The sequence below is a fragment of the Barbus barbus genome, assembly GCF_936440315.1.
Source record: "Barbus barbus genome assembly, chromosome: 19".
NCBI classification, from domain to species: domain Eukaryota; kingdom Metazoa; phylum Chordata; class Actinopteri; order Cypriniformes; family Cyprinidae; genus Barbus; species Barbus barbus.
Window position 1 is genome coordinate 31,298,062 of NC_136747.1, and position 13,701 is coordinate 31,311,762.

The window sequence follows — 13,701 nt, forward strand, 5'->3', positions numbered from 1 at the left end:
TTGCTTGCTCATCTAATAAACCTAATAAAGACTTTATTATTGGTCACCATCTTATGTTGTGCTTCTAATCTAACTTAACCTGCTAAAGTCAACCAGTTTGACTAAACAAGCACCTGCCCAGCACAAAGCAACCAGCAGTTAGTTACATGTGCTGGTAAATGTCTCGTTTTCCAGATCACATATCTAAATGCCCTTAAATCAAGATACATTTACTGGAGATGCAAAACGACTTCAGTTATTAAGTCTTGTTTCTGGAACATTGCTTCACAATTTATGTTTAAACAAAGAAGAAATATCTGCCAATAGTTTAGAAAAATCTTGTTTTCCCATTTAATTAAATAGATTTTTCTGAACTTGTCTTGTTTTCAACATGAATTTGCTAAATTCTCTAAAAATCTTTTCATTAGTTTGTTTCTCAAGTAAATTAATCTTAATTTGAGAATATTTAGACTGAACAAGATAAAAATAATGAGTAAGATTAGTATTTTTTGCAGTGTAACTCTGTACAATAAGATTCCGTTAGTTAATGCATTAACTAATATTAACCAGCAGTGTAAAATTGACTGAAATAAACTTTATTTTATTTAACTTAACACCCCCCCCCCTCTTTTTGTTTTGTTTTTAGTTCATGTTAGCTCAGGTCTGATAAATATCATTAACAGATATAAATTTGGGAAATATTAGTGAATGTTATTATAAAATACTGAGACTAATAACTGCCTTGTGAGTGTTGGTAATGGTTAGTTAACTGCTGGTAGTAATGAGGTGGTTAGCAGTGTGTCTGGTGAATGAATGATGATTATATCTGCGGTTCTGTCCTGATGATCAGTGTTTGTTCAGCTGATTCTCCTCTCTCTCACAGCTTCTCTTGTTTTTTGTGTTTCTTTCTCGTTCTGTTGAGTCTTTATTCTGCAGCACTGACACACACACACACACACAGGAGTGGGAGGAGGCAGTGCTGACTCACTCTTCCTCACCTCACTTCCTGTGGCCCATATATGGACTAACAGGAAGTGCAGTCTCTCTCTCTCTCTCTCTCTCTTTCTCTCTCTCTCTTTCTCTCTCTCTCTCGCTCTCTATTTTTCTCTTTGTGTTTCTTTCTTCTTTTTGTCTGAGGTGAATCCTTGAATCTCAATGATTCTTCTGTGTGCGCGTGTATGTGTATGTGCATGTGCGTGTGTGTGTGTGTGTGTGTGTGTGTGTCAGAGTGAGCGAGCAGTAGGACACATTATCCCCTTACATCATGTTCTGATGAACCTAAACACAACAAAATAACTGCAGAAACACAGCCAAGAGGGTCTGTGTGTCACATCTGCAGGAGCTTCTAGAAATCTGTGTGTGTGTGTGTGTGTGTGTGTGTGTGTGTCAGTCTTCATGTTCAGAATGGTATCTATTAATATGCGCCGTGTGTTTGGATCATGAATGACTCCCTCAGGAGCGAGGTGTAGGTTTGTGTGTTTCTGCAGATCATGTGTGTTATAAACTCTCCGTCACGCTGCTGTAGTCCACCTGACAGTCTTTCCAGGGTTTGTCTCTGGATGTTTTATGAGTCTGAGCTCAGTCGTTGTGCGTCTGTGGGATTTCTCTGCTCCAGTAGCTGAAAATGCTGCGTCACTTACTAAACTAGCAGCAAAACTCTCCTCAACAAACACATATCATCCAAACACTAGTTTAGTCCTGAACTCATTCCTGCCTGTCACTCATCCTCAGAGCAGCGAGGACACGCCTCCTTTTGGGTGTTATTTTCAAATAAACAAGTACATAAATAAAGTAAATAAATGTATTAATCATGAAGTAAATCTATAAATAAAAAAACGAATAAATCAATAGATAAGTAAATGTACTGTGCACACTACCAGTCAAAAGTTTTTTAACAGTATAATTATTAATATTGTTTAAAGAAGTGTCTTCTGCTCATCAAGGCTGCATTTATTTGATACAAAATACAGCAACAACAGTAATATTTTGAAATATTATTAAAGTTTCAAATATCTGTTTTCTGTAATTTATTCCTGTGATCTGCAGCTGTATTTCCAGCATCATTACTCCAGTCTTCAGTGTCACATGATCTTCAGAAATCATAATAATATACTGATTTACTGCTCAACAAACATTTCTGATTATTATTATTATTATGTTGAAAACAGCAGAGTAGAGTTTTTTCAGGATTCACAGATGAATAGAAAGTTCAGAAGAACAGCATTTATCTGAAATACATATCTTTTGTGACATTATAAATGTCTTTATCATCACTTTTGATCAATTTAAAGCATCCTTGCTACATAAAAATATTAATTTCTGTAACCCCCCCCCCCCCCCCACCCCCCCCCACCCCACACACACAAAAATGATACTGACTCCAAGCTTTTGAATGGAGTAGTGTATAGAGTTACAAACGCTTTTTATTTCAGATAAATGCTGATCTTTGGATCTTTCTATTCAACAAAGAATCCTGAAAAAAACTTATTCAACTGTTTTTAAATATTTATAATAATAATAATGTTTCTTGAGCAGTATATTAGAATGATTTCTGAAGATCATGTGACACTGTAGACTGGAGTAATGATGCTGAAAATACAGCTGCAGATCACAGAAATACATTACAGTTTAACACATATTCACACAGAAAACAGCTATTTAAATAGTTTTTGCTGTATTTTGGATCAAATAAATGCAGGCTTGATGAGCAGAAGAGTATTCTTAAAAAAAAAAACATAAAAAATCTTGCAGTTCAAAAGCGTTCGACTGGTGGTGTATATGTTGTGAAGCTTCTGTGTTCAGTAGGTTAGTATATATTGATCAGCTCTCTCTGATCCACGCATCTGAAGCTCTTCTGATGTTCCTCAGATGAGACACGGAGCAGAAGATCTCTGCTTTCATCTGGTTTGGTCCGTGTGTGGTTTCTGCTGTTTGTTGAAGTGTCTTTGTGACAGAGTCGAAATGACATAAACCCTCTTAAGATCTTAAAAAAGCCCTGCATGTCTCTGTCAGATGAAATCCGCGTGTGGAGGAAGCGAATGTGAATGACGCACAGCTGAAGGACAGACAGACAGGTTTATTCACAGATGAAGGATGCTTGAAGAAGCTATTACTGTGTGTTGAGTGAGTAAAGACCAGAATAACATGCCTGTTCTGTTTCATTCCTGATGCTGCAGGTCTTACACAGGTTAATCACACGTTACTAGCACTTATACACCCACTGCTCCGGGTGTATGTTCACTACTGAGTGTACACTTGGATGGGTTAAATGCAGAGCACTAATTCAGAGTATGGGTCACCATACTTGGCCACACACCACTTCTCTTCCCCTTATTAATATCTGTGTATTTATAGACAGAGGCCAAAACACATGTGTTTGTTTCTTCAGGATATAGAAGATGTTTGAGTCATGAAGGTCTTCTGTTGCAGAAACTTCTGTGAATGCAGATGATGCACATCACTGAGATTCTCTTAGAGATTTGTTATTATCATGAATTAGAATTGAATTTGTGCAGCTTTCTCATTTTAAGTACTAAAATAACTGAAACTAAGAACTATACAGACATATTTAAAAACATTAAGAATAATAATAAAAAAATACAACACAACAATATACTGTAGTTGATGTTTTTTAATTTTGCAGTGTTGAGAAGGGTGAAAAAATGGCTTTATTTTATTAATATCAGAATATAACTTTATGTTTTATCTTGTTTATATGCTGCACATTTCTGTGCCGGCTATTTCTTTGAGGTTTATATTTTCTTTTTTTAATTAGTTTTTGTTTGCTTTAAATGTCTATATAGTTTTTTATTAAGTTATACTTTTTATTTGATTTAGTTTTAGTTATTTCAGTACTTCAAACTAATCAACATGAGGAATGTTTCCTCCGCATCTAGCGAAAACAAAAATAAGTTTAAGTTTAGGTAATTTACCGTTTTTTACAATCACTTTGCTACTATTTTCAGAAACTTGATGTCATTTTCACATCTCTAGACACAAAACGGTTATCACTTGTAACACAGGCTGTCTAATGTTCAAAACATTGCATTGTGCATCACATCTTTAAAGAAATCTTGCATAATCATTGGTTCAAAAAACTAATTTACTGTGAAATACCATTGAAACATAACTATAGATCACCCACACACAAGCAACCGATAGTTTCACTGTCATTGTTCGTACAATCATTAAATATAGTAGAACAAAATAGGTGATACAGGTTTCATTATGGTACTACATGTACAGTAAATACATCGCTGTAAAAGTACTGCAGTAGTAGAGAGAATACTACAGACACAATGGATGTTTTCATTAGCCAAACATCTTGGAAAAAACCTTCTGGCATGGCCAATCCAGGCCTGAAACTGGTCTGCTGTGATGTCATTGCAGGCGTCATCCATGGCCTGGAGAAGAGGGACTTGTTCATGAGGGAGCCTATCATGAACCTTCCATCTCCATGCGGAGAACAATCCCTCAATCGGGTTAAGGAAGGGAGAGTATGGGGGTAAAGACAGGGTGGTAAATTGTGCATGGGCCTGAAACCATGCTTGCACCACATGAGCATGATGGAACCTGACATTGTCCCACACAATGACATAGGTCACACCTTCAGCTCTACAAACCTGATCGAGCTCATCAAGAAAGGTGACAAGGAGAGCTGCATTATATGGTCCAATATGAGGTCTGCGTCCCACCACACCATCTTCTGATATAGCCGCACACATGGTAATGTTGGCCCCACGTTGTCCAGGTACTTGGATGGTTGCCCGCTGGCCAATGAAAGGACCTCTCTTCCTTGTCTTGGCCAGATTAAAACCTGCCTCATCCAAATATATGAATTTGTGATGGTCGTCATCAGCATCCAGCTCCATCACCCTCTAAAAATACATTTTGGAAAGTGATTTAGAGATTACTGTACAATGTAGAATTTTTGGGAATGTTTTTACAACAGCCATCTTGTTTAGTGCATGCTGATAACTTACCGGTTCTCATTGCGGTAAATTCTGATTATTGAGGCCACGGTTGACCTTCTGAGGTTTGGTTGCCGCCTCAGTCATTGTCATACCATGATTTATGACATGGTCTGCAACTATTGCCCGAATTTCATTGCACACTCTATGCTGTTGCTGCCGCTGTCTTGGTCCGTGGCCTTGTCCTCTACCACGTTCCCCCACACCTCTCAAACGAGGCCCACGACCACCTCTCAGAAGGGGCGCCTGTCCTCTACCACGTTCCCCCACACCTCTCAAACGAGGCCCACGACCACCTCTCAGAAGGGGCGCCTGTCCTCTACCACGTTCCCCCGCACCTCTCAAACGAGACCCACGACCACCTCTCAGAAGGGGTGCCTGTCCTCTACCACGTTCCCCCGCACCTCTCAAACGAGACCCACGACCATCTCTCAGAAGGGGCGCCTGTCCTCTACCACGTTCCCCCGCACCTCTCAAACGAGACCCACGACCACCTCTCAGAAGGGGCGCCTGTCCTCTACCACGTTCCCCCGCACCTCTCAAACGAGACCCACGACCACCTCTCAGAAGGGGTGCCTGTCCTCTACCACGTTCCCCCGCACCTCTCAAACGAGACCCACGACCACCTCTCAGAAGGGGCGCCTGTCCTCTACCACGTTCCCCCGCACCTCTCAAACGAGGCCCACGACCACCTCTCAGAAGGGGTGCTTGTCCTCTACCACGTTCCCCCACACCTCTCAAACGAGACCCACGACCACCTCTCAGAAGGGGCGCCTGTCCTCTACCACGTTCCCCCGCACCTCTCAAACGAGACCCACGACCACCTCTCAGAAGGGGCGCCTGTCCTCTACCACGTTCCCCCGCACCTCTCAAACGAGGCCCACGACCACCTCTCAGAAGGGGTGCTTGTCCTCTACCACGTTCCCCCACACCTCTCAAACGAGACCCACGACCACCTCTCAGAAGGGGCGCCTGTCCTCTACCACGTTCCCCCGCACCTCTCAAACGAGACCCACGACCACCTCTCAGAAGGGACGCCTGTCCTGTACCACGTTCCCCCACACCTCTCAAACGAGGCCCACGACCACCTCTCAGAAGGGGTGCCTGTCCTCTACCACGTTCCCCCGCACCTCTCAAACGAGACCCACGACCACCTCTCAGAAGGGGCGCCTGTCCTCTACCACGTTCCCCCGCACCTCTCAAACGAGGCCCACGACCACCTCTCAGAAGGGGCGCCTGTCCCCTGCCATTCCTTTGACCAACACATCTTCCTCGTCTTCCTCCCACCACTGCTTGACCTCCATTGTGACCTGATCACCTGCTGGCTCCATGTTACGTATCACTATGCTCTTGCAATTGGATCCCAATCAACTCTTTATATACTCATTCCACAATGTGCACTCAATCATCAGTAACGAGCTGGCAGAATTGGACAAGCAATTACAAGGGCCTGCATCTATACAGTGCAGTACTGTCAATACTGTAAATAGTCTGAAAAGGTTGTACAGTATTTGGGACCATAGACACAGTGTCTGATGAAGCATTATGATAAAATATTAGGCTACATCCATGGATATTGTAGTCTAATTGGCTCATGCTCCACACTAATTGGTGACAATGAATCTCGTTACAGTATCTTGAAACTTTCATGATTTAAACATGGAAGATTGTTTGTCTGTTTCCATACAACTATGCATTAAGAGTAATGCAACAGTTACTTATCATGTTGAGCAGTTGTATCAATTGATAGTTAGATCATTGTAAGGAAATGAATAGACACTCATTTGAAATGTAATGTGTGAATTGCCTTTTGAAATAGTAGTACTTTGATGTTAAGTTGTGTCATATTGAACAGGTGATTTCTGTTGAATGAACAAATGATCTAAGTTTTATGTGTATTGAATCCAAGCAATTGAGAAAAGGGTTAGAGTTTTGAAAAATGTGCATTTTGATCATTGGTTGTGAGTTTTGTGTCTAGAGTTATGAAAAATGACATCAAGGTTCTGAAAATAGTAGCAAAGTGATTGTAGAAAACTGTAAAGTTTATGTGCAACTCCATAAACCGGCCTGGACCAGCGTGGACTTCTGCTGGTTTAAGACGGTCTGAAAACACTGGCCTGAGCATGAAGCTCAACTGAATTGGCTTTGAAACACAGGAAAATTAATCAGAATTTACTGATTTCAAGTATCAAGGCTTTTAAAACTTTCAAAAACAAAAGTGTCAATGCAACTTTTAAAGCTTGTGTTAATTTTCTGTGTAAAGGTTGCATGAGTTTCCTTGAACATCAGCTGATTTTCCATTCATATTTGAAGATGTTTGATATCTGAGATGGATGTGGACTGTGCCTGTGCTCAGAAGCTGTTCTCTGCTCAGGTTCTCAGGTACGCAGCAGAAAGTTCTGTTCCTTTGATCACGATGACTGCCTGTGTTTACTGTGTAGGGCTCTTGTTCTCAGACCGGGGCGGGATCCCTCACAACTCGTCCAGGAGCTTCCTTCTGTGAGTGGGCTCTCCTACACACACACACATACACACCGTACACACACACCGTACACACACACCGTACACACACACCGTACACACACACACAGCTGAGTCACCATCACCAAACCTGATCCCACGCTCACACACCAGCTTCTCCTCACACTTCTTCTCCAAACGCTCATGCTGCTTGAGTCTTGGCTCTTGGCTCTTCTGTGTGTGTGTGTGTGTGTGTGTGTGTGTGAGTGTGTGTGTGTGTGTGTGTGTGAACTCCTCGTCTGAAAGATAAGTGCTGCTGTATTGTGTGTGTTTGTGGTAATTTCCGGTCCGGTCAGGTCTGACCCATTTCAAGGCCCTCTTAGAATCTGCCCTAAATCAGTTCGGTCTGAACAACAAGCTCTTGCGTTTTGTCAGCTTTTGTATCCTCAGGTAATTGGATGAATCTCATAAAGAGGTCCGGCTCTTTTTTCACCCTACATATCAAAAAATATATACATGTTTCACACAAAGAAAATGAAATCTGTTTTTAGGACAAACGGTTTTTGCATGACAAATCCTCACATTTCTCATGACAGTAATGCATCCAGACTGACTATAGTGGATTTTTAAATTAAAATAATATTTATTTAATTCAGTAAAACACATACTACCGTTATGAGCAAATGCTTCACATTTATTTTACATATTGTAATATAGTTTTTGCTTTACAGTAGTGTAAATTGTGTGATAATTGTTATTAAATTAAAAATAAAAAGCTTTATTTTATAAAAACAACTAATTATATTTTTTGTTCATATATTGAAATAGATTTTATTTGTACATTTTCTATTTTTATTTTCATTTTAGTTAGTTTAAGTACTTTTGTTGATATATTTTATATTTGATATATTGATATAAATGTTTTTATTTTTTTTATATGTCTATTGTCAGACCTCTGCTGTGTGTGTCTTGTGTTTCCACGTGCTCCCTGTGTTTGTATGCCCTTATTTGGTTTGTTTCCTGTCCTCGTTAAATGTAATGAGTTTGCCTTGTCCTGCCCTGTCTTCAGTAAAGTCTGTCGTCCTCGTCTGCGTGTCCTTGATCCTCCCTGCTGTGTGCCCCGTGACATCTATGTAGTTCTTAGTTTTAGTTATTTAAACTAAAGGAAAATGAGAAATGTTGCCTTGTTAACAAGCTAAAATAAAATAAAAGGGTTTTAGATTTTCTTTCAGTTAACATTTAGTTTATGGATTTGGTATACAATGAAACCCTGATACAACGTTTTGTTTTGTTTTGTTTTGTTCTTTCTTTTCTTATTGATTCATATTAGGGGAAAAACAAATGGTTCATAGACAAAGTTTTGAAACAAATAGGAATTAAATGTGAAATTTTAAAGTAGAAAAACTTAAATAGTTGTTTTTGTTTGTTTGTTTGCAAAAAGTACTACAGTAATCAGTCAGGACAGTCATTTTTTCATGACACCAAGGCCGATCCTTGACTATTACACACCTGAACAGGCACCGTTTACATGCTTCTTTTGTCTGAATGCGCCGCTGCTTCTGAATGGCCCTCGGTGGAGGCAGATGGTGTAGTTATGAAGATCATGCCAACCAGACAAACCTGTGTGTGTTTCAGCAGAAGAGCTTCACGGCGCCCTCTAGAGGCAGCGGCCTCGCTGTGACTCACACACAGCCTACTGTACACTTACACAAGGCCCAGCTTCATGTGTGTGTTCACTCACAGACCAGTCCTGCTCGGATCTCCTCTCACACCTGCTGCACTGAGAGCCAGCGTTTGGCTGCATCTGAACATGTGACGCAGATCTCGAGGAGGTATTCTCCTGAGCGCAGGTTACAGGCCTTCATCTTCCTGTCTCAGAGTGAGGGAGGGTCAGTGAATCACACATGACTGAATAAGTGTTTTCCTACCTTTGCTTCCGCCGATGAGTAATGCGCTCTCACTCTCCGCTCTGCGTTATTCTCAGAGTTTGGCTGAAGCTCATGAGTGAGTGCGAGGGAATTTGGCCCTCAGCGGAGGCACTTATTCGGAAACATGGCACATTTGCGGGGTTTGGGTAAATATTGCGCTGGACGTTGAGAAAGCACAGGAGTTTGAGCTGTTTTCAGCATGACTGTGGTGATGTGGTAATGTGCTCACGTTGGCGGCTCTGGGAAGAATCCACCAACTCTGCCGCCTCCACAAGACTCTCCTGGCGGGAAACGCACAAACACCCACAGACACATGACGAGGAGAAAAACAAATAAACTTAACCAGATAAAGTTCACTGGAGTTCTAACAACACACACACCACACAAACACAACATCGAATTAATTAAACAGACTTCCCTATACATACATATATATATGAGTGGTGTGTGTCTGTATGTGTATATATATGTGTGTGTGTGTGTGTGTGAGTGTGTGTGTGTGTGTGTGTGCGTGTGTGTGTGTGTGTGTGTGTGTGTGTGTGTGTGTGTGTGTGTGTGTGTGTGCGAGTGTGTGTGTGTGTGTGTGTGTGCGAGTGTGTGTGTGTGTGCGTGCGTGCGTGCGTGCGTGTGTGTGTGTGTGTGTGTGCGTGCGTGTGTGTGTGTACGTGTGTGAGTGTGTGTGTGTGCGTGTGTGTGTGTGTGTGTGTGTGTGTGCACCTGGTATTCATCACGTCCTGGGGACCAAATGTCCCCACAAGGATAGTAATACCAGTAAATCTTAATCTTGTGGGGACATTTTTTGGTCCCCATGAGGAAACAAGCTTATAAATCATACAGCATAAAGTTTTTTGAAAATCTAAAAATGCTGCATGTTTCCTGTGAGGGCTAAGTTTAGGTGTAGGGTTGGTGTAGGGCAATAGCACATACAGATTGTACAGTATAAAAACCATTACGCCTATGGGATGTCCCCATAAAACATGGAAACCCAACATGTGTGTGCGTGTGTGTGTGTGTGTGTGTGTGTGTGTGTGTGTGTGTGTGTGTGTGTGTGTGTGTGTGTGTGTACACACAATATAATTCAAAAGTGATGCTGGTAACACTTTACAATAAGGTTAATTTGTTCACATTAGTTATGAGCAAACAATGAACAACTCTATTTGTATTAACTAACATTAAGAAAGATTAATAAATAGTGTAATAAATCTATTGTTCATTGTTTGTTCATGTTAGTTAATACATTAACAAATGTTAACAAATGACACCTTATTGTAAAGTGTTACCGTGATGCTTTATAATAACTTTAGTTTAACTTTAGAGCGAAAATTGGGGTATAAATAATTGTAAACCAGAAATTGGTAGTATATTGCACAAATAATTACAAAGAAATGTAATGTTACTCATTGAATTAAGCGTGAAATAGTATTTTCAGTCAACAAAACTTAAAGTTCACTGGCTTAAAGTTCCCAACACACACCTAAAAAAATTATTAAATAAATAAATAATGCTACGTCTACATGTTTTGTTTAATAATTGATTATTTTATTATTCTGTTTGAATAATTAAGTAGCTTGATTATGATGTAAACTGGAAGAAGTGGTGTTGTAGAAACTATCTTCACTCAGAATTTGTGAGTAACTTTCAGACATAAAGAAACTGTAATTAACACATTGAATTAAACATTAATTTAGAAAGACCAAAGAAGTCAAATGTACTCCAATGATCATATTATGTGTGTCAGTGGTATTGATTAGTGTGGGCAATCAGGTGTAATGATGTAACGCTCGCTGTCAGTGAGAGAAGTCTCTCTTTCCGGTTCTGCGCTCGTCTGTGCGCACATCGGCGCTCTCCTTCGTCTTTCTGTGTGTCCAGTGCGCGCACACACACACACACACACACACCCTCCCCCGCGCGCTGTCTCATTCACCGGCGCGCGCGATCCACGCAGGGTGGAGGGGTTTATAAGGCAGCGCGAGGAGGCCACACGCCACTCCGACTCAAACACTTCAGACCACAAGCAGCAAGACTCCGAAGCCGAGAGTACAAGTACCAACCGCGACAGGAGAAAAAGCAGACCGAGAAAAGCGAGCCTCCGGAGCTCCGCGTTCGTTCTTCGCCCGTTATTTGCTCGCTCGCTTTCACTGGAATACAGAATCAGCAGAAGCAGCTTTAGAAGAGGTTGGTAGTAAACTCTCTGGAGTTTGGTCAGAGTCGCTTTGTGCCGTTGCGCTTGTGGAAGTGAAGTGCACCGAGACTTGGACATCCAGCCCGGGACGTCTGGACGCGTTTTGACCCGATCCCAGCATTCCCGCGGAAGACTTTGAGACTGTCGGATGGAGAGAGCTTGTTAGACACGCTAGAGTAACTCAGTAACAGGTAACAGAAGCTGCCGTTTGTTTTTATGCACATGTGATCGATGATGGTCTGCAAACTTGGTTTGGTCAGTGGTGCTTAACCACCTGCTGATGCGCGGTGCGAGGCTGGATGGAGGTCTGCATGCACGGATGTTCCGAAGAAACGCTCTTGACAGCCGCTTAACGCTTAACTTGTGTCGCTGTCCGCGGTTCTGAAACACTCTTTACAGCCGCTTCTATAATCTGTTGCTGTGCTATTTGTCTTGTATTTAGTTTGCATGCTTCTATCTTTAGTGAAAAGAAGATCGTTTGCCAGTGTATGTGAACTCTTGCAAACTCTTATCTTATGGACAGAAGATTATTTAATGTTTATGCTTATTTATGCATGATATACTCTAATGTCTAGTGAGTAAAGTTTTGACGCAATGCATGAATTTCTACATGCTTTTAGTTCACTTTAGTTGCTTTTAGCATCTGCACCTTAAGTTCTAACTGCAACGCATTTTAGAATCACTCTGCATGCTGTGTTTACATAAAGTTGTTGCGCACTGATAATTTCGCTCCCCTTTTCAGAGTTTGGCTGATAATGTCTGCAGCGCGTGCATAAGCGAGCGGCTCAACTCTGCACGCTCTCGCTGTCATTAGTTTGCACATAGCTAGAAATTAATTTATTTCGTATCTGATGGCATCTCGCTGCAAACAGCTTGATTGCTGATTTTGCTGCAATGCATGGTTTAACTGTTTGGCATGTTGGTAAAGAACCTCATGAAGTGTTTTTGAAAGTATTCCTCCTGCAGGTGCATGACATTAATGAGTGTTGTTTGTCAAAGAGTGTGCGTTTGGTCAGTGATGAGGTGTTTGTGTTATTGTTCTGACAGCACTAGATACACATTGAGATGTCTTAGCAGCATATCTGAGCTCACAGATGGCTCTGCGTGTGTTTGGCAGAGCCATGTGTGTCTCAGACTTTCCCAGGATTAAATCAAAGCGTCTGTGTTTGTTCAGATCAGATACAATCTAACATTCATCCCAGGATCAGACCAGCCAGAGGACATCAAGGGTTAATGAGCGCGCTGGCTTCACTTGCACAGATTAAAAAAACCAAAACTCTGTGCATCTGTCTCTCTCTCCGTCTCTGTCTGTCTGTCTCTTTCTCACAAACTTCCTGCTGACTCTACTTCAGCTCTTTCGAAAATCAGCTGTTTCCATAACTACAGATGTAATGTGTAATTTCAAACCCGCTATTTGGGGTATAGAAAGAGGTTGAGTGGCAGAGCTGAAGTACTCTCATTTTCTGTAGAGCTAAAAGCTTCCGGTTTCTCAAACTCAGTGGAGTGCAGAAAATCAGACATGAGCTGCATTACTGATGCAACTAAGCAGAGCAACAATTTATCTTATTTTAAGCAACTGTTGAGCTTTAGTTTTTCAGTCTCACACTATCAGTTCAGAAAGAGGAAGGTGGTGATGAAGATAAGGGGACATTGGTTCTCTGAAAAGGACCACTCACAGCTGCTCTCTTTCTTTCATCTTGCTCCTGAATGAGCGTCTTTGAGCAAAAGAGAGCGAGGCGCCAGAAAACAAGACAAGTTCTATAACAGAGCGAGGGACTGTGCTTGGAAAGAGAGGGGTGCAGCTTAAAATGCATAAAGATGCTCCACACGTTTCTCCAGCACCTGTAGCTATGGCAACAGTCAGACTTTGAAAGTTCTGCAATCGCTGCATTCTGTCAGGGAGGGGGCATGTGTTCCTGCAGAAATATCCTGCTCTCTCGCTGTGAGAATCTTTCCAGCGCTGAACTTTTGTGGGTGCGAGCTGAGTCTTCGTGGACGTCAGTTTGACGCAGTCGGCTCTGCCACGTGTGAAAGCGTGGGCAGGAGAGAACGAGAGAGCGATGCTGAGAGAGATTCCTGTGAAGGGCACTGTAATTATAGTCTGAGTGTAACGGCAGCGCGCGCATTAGCAGCAGGGCTCGTTCGAAAGCACACTAATGCTAATGGAGGGTACAGCTCTCAA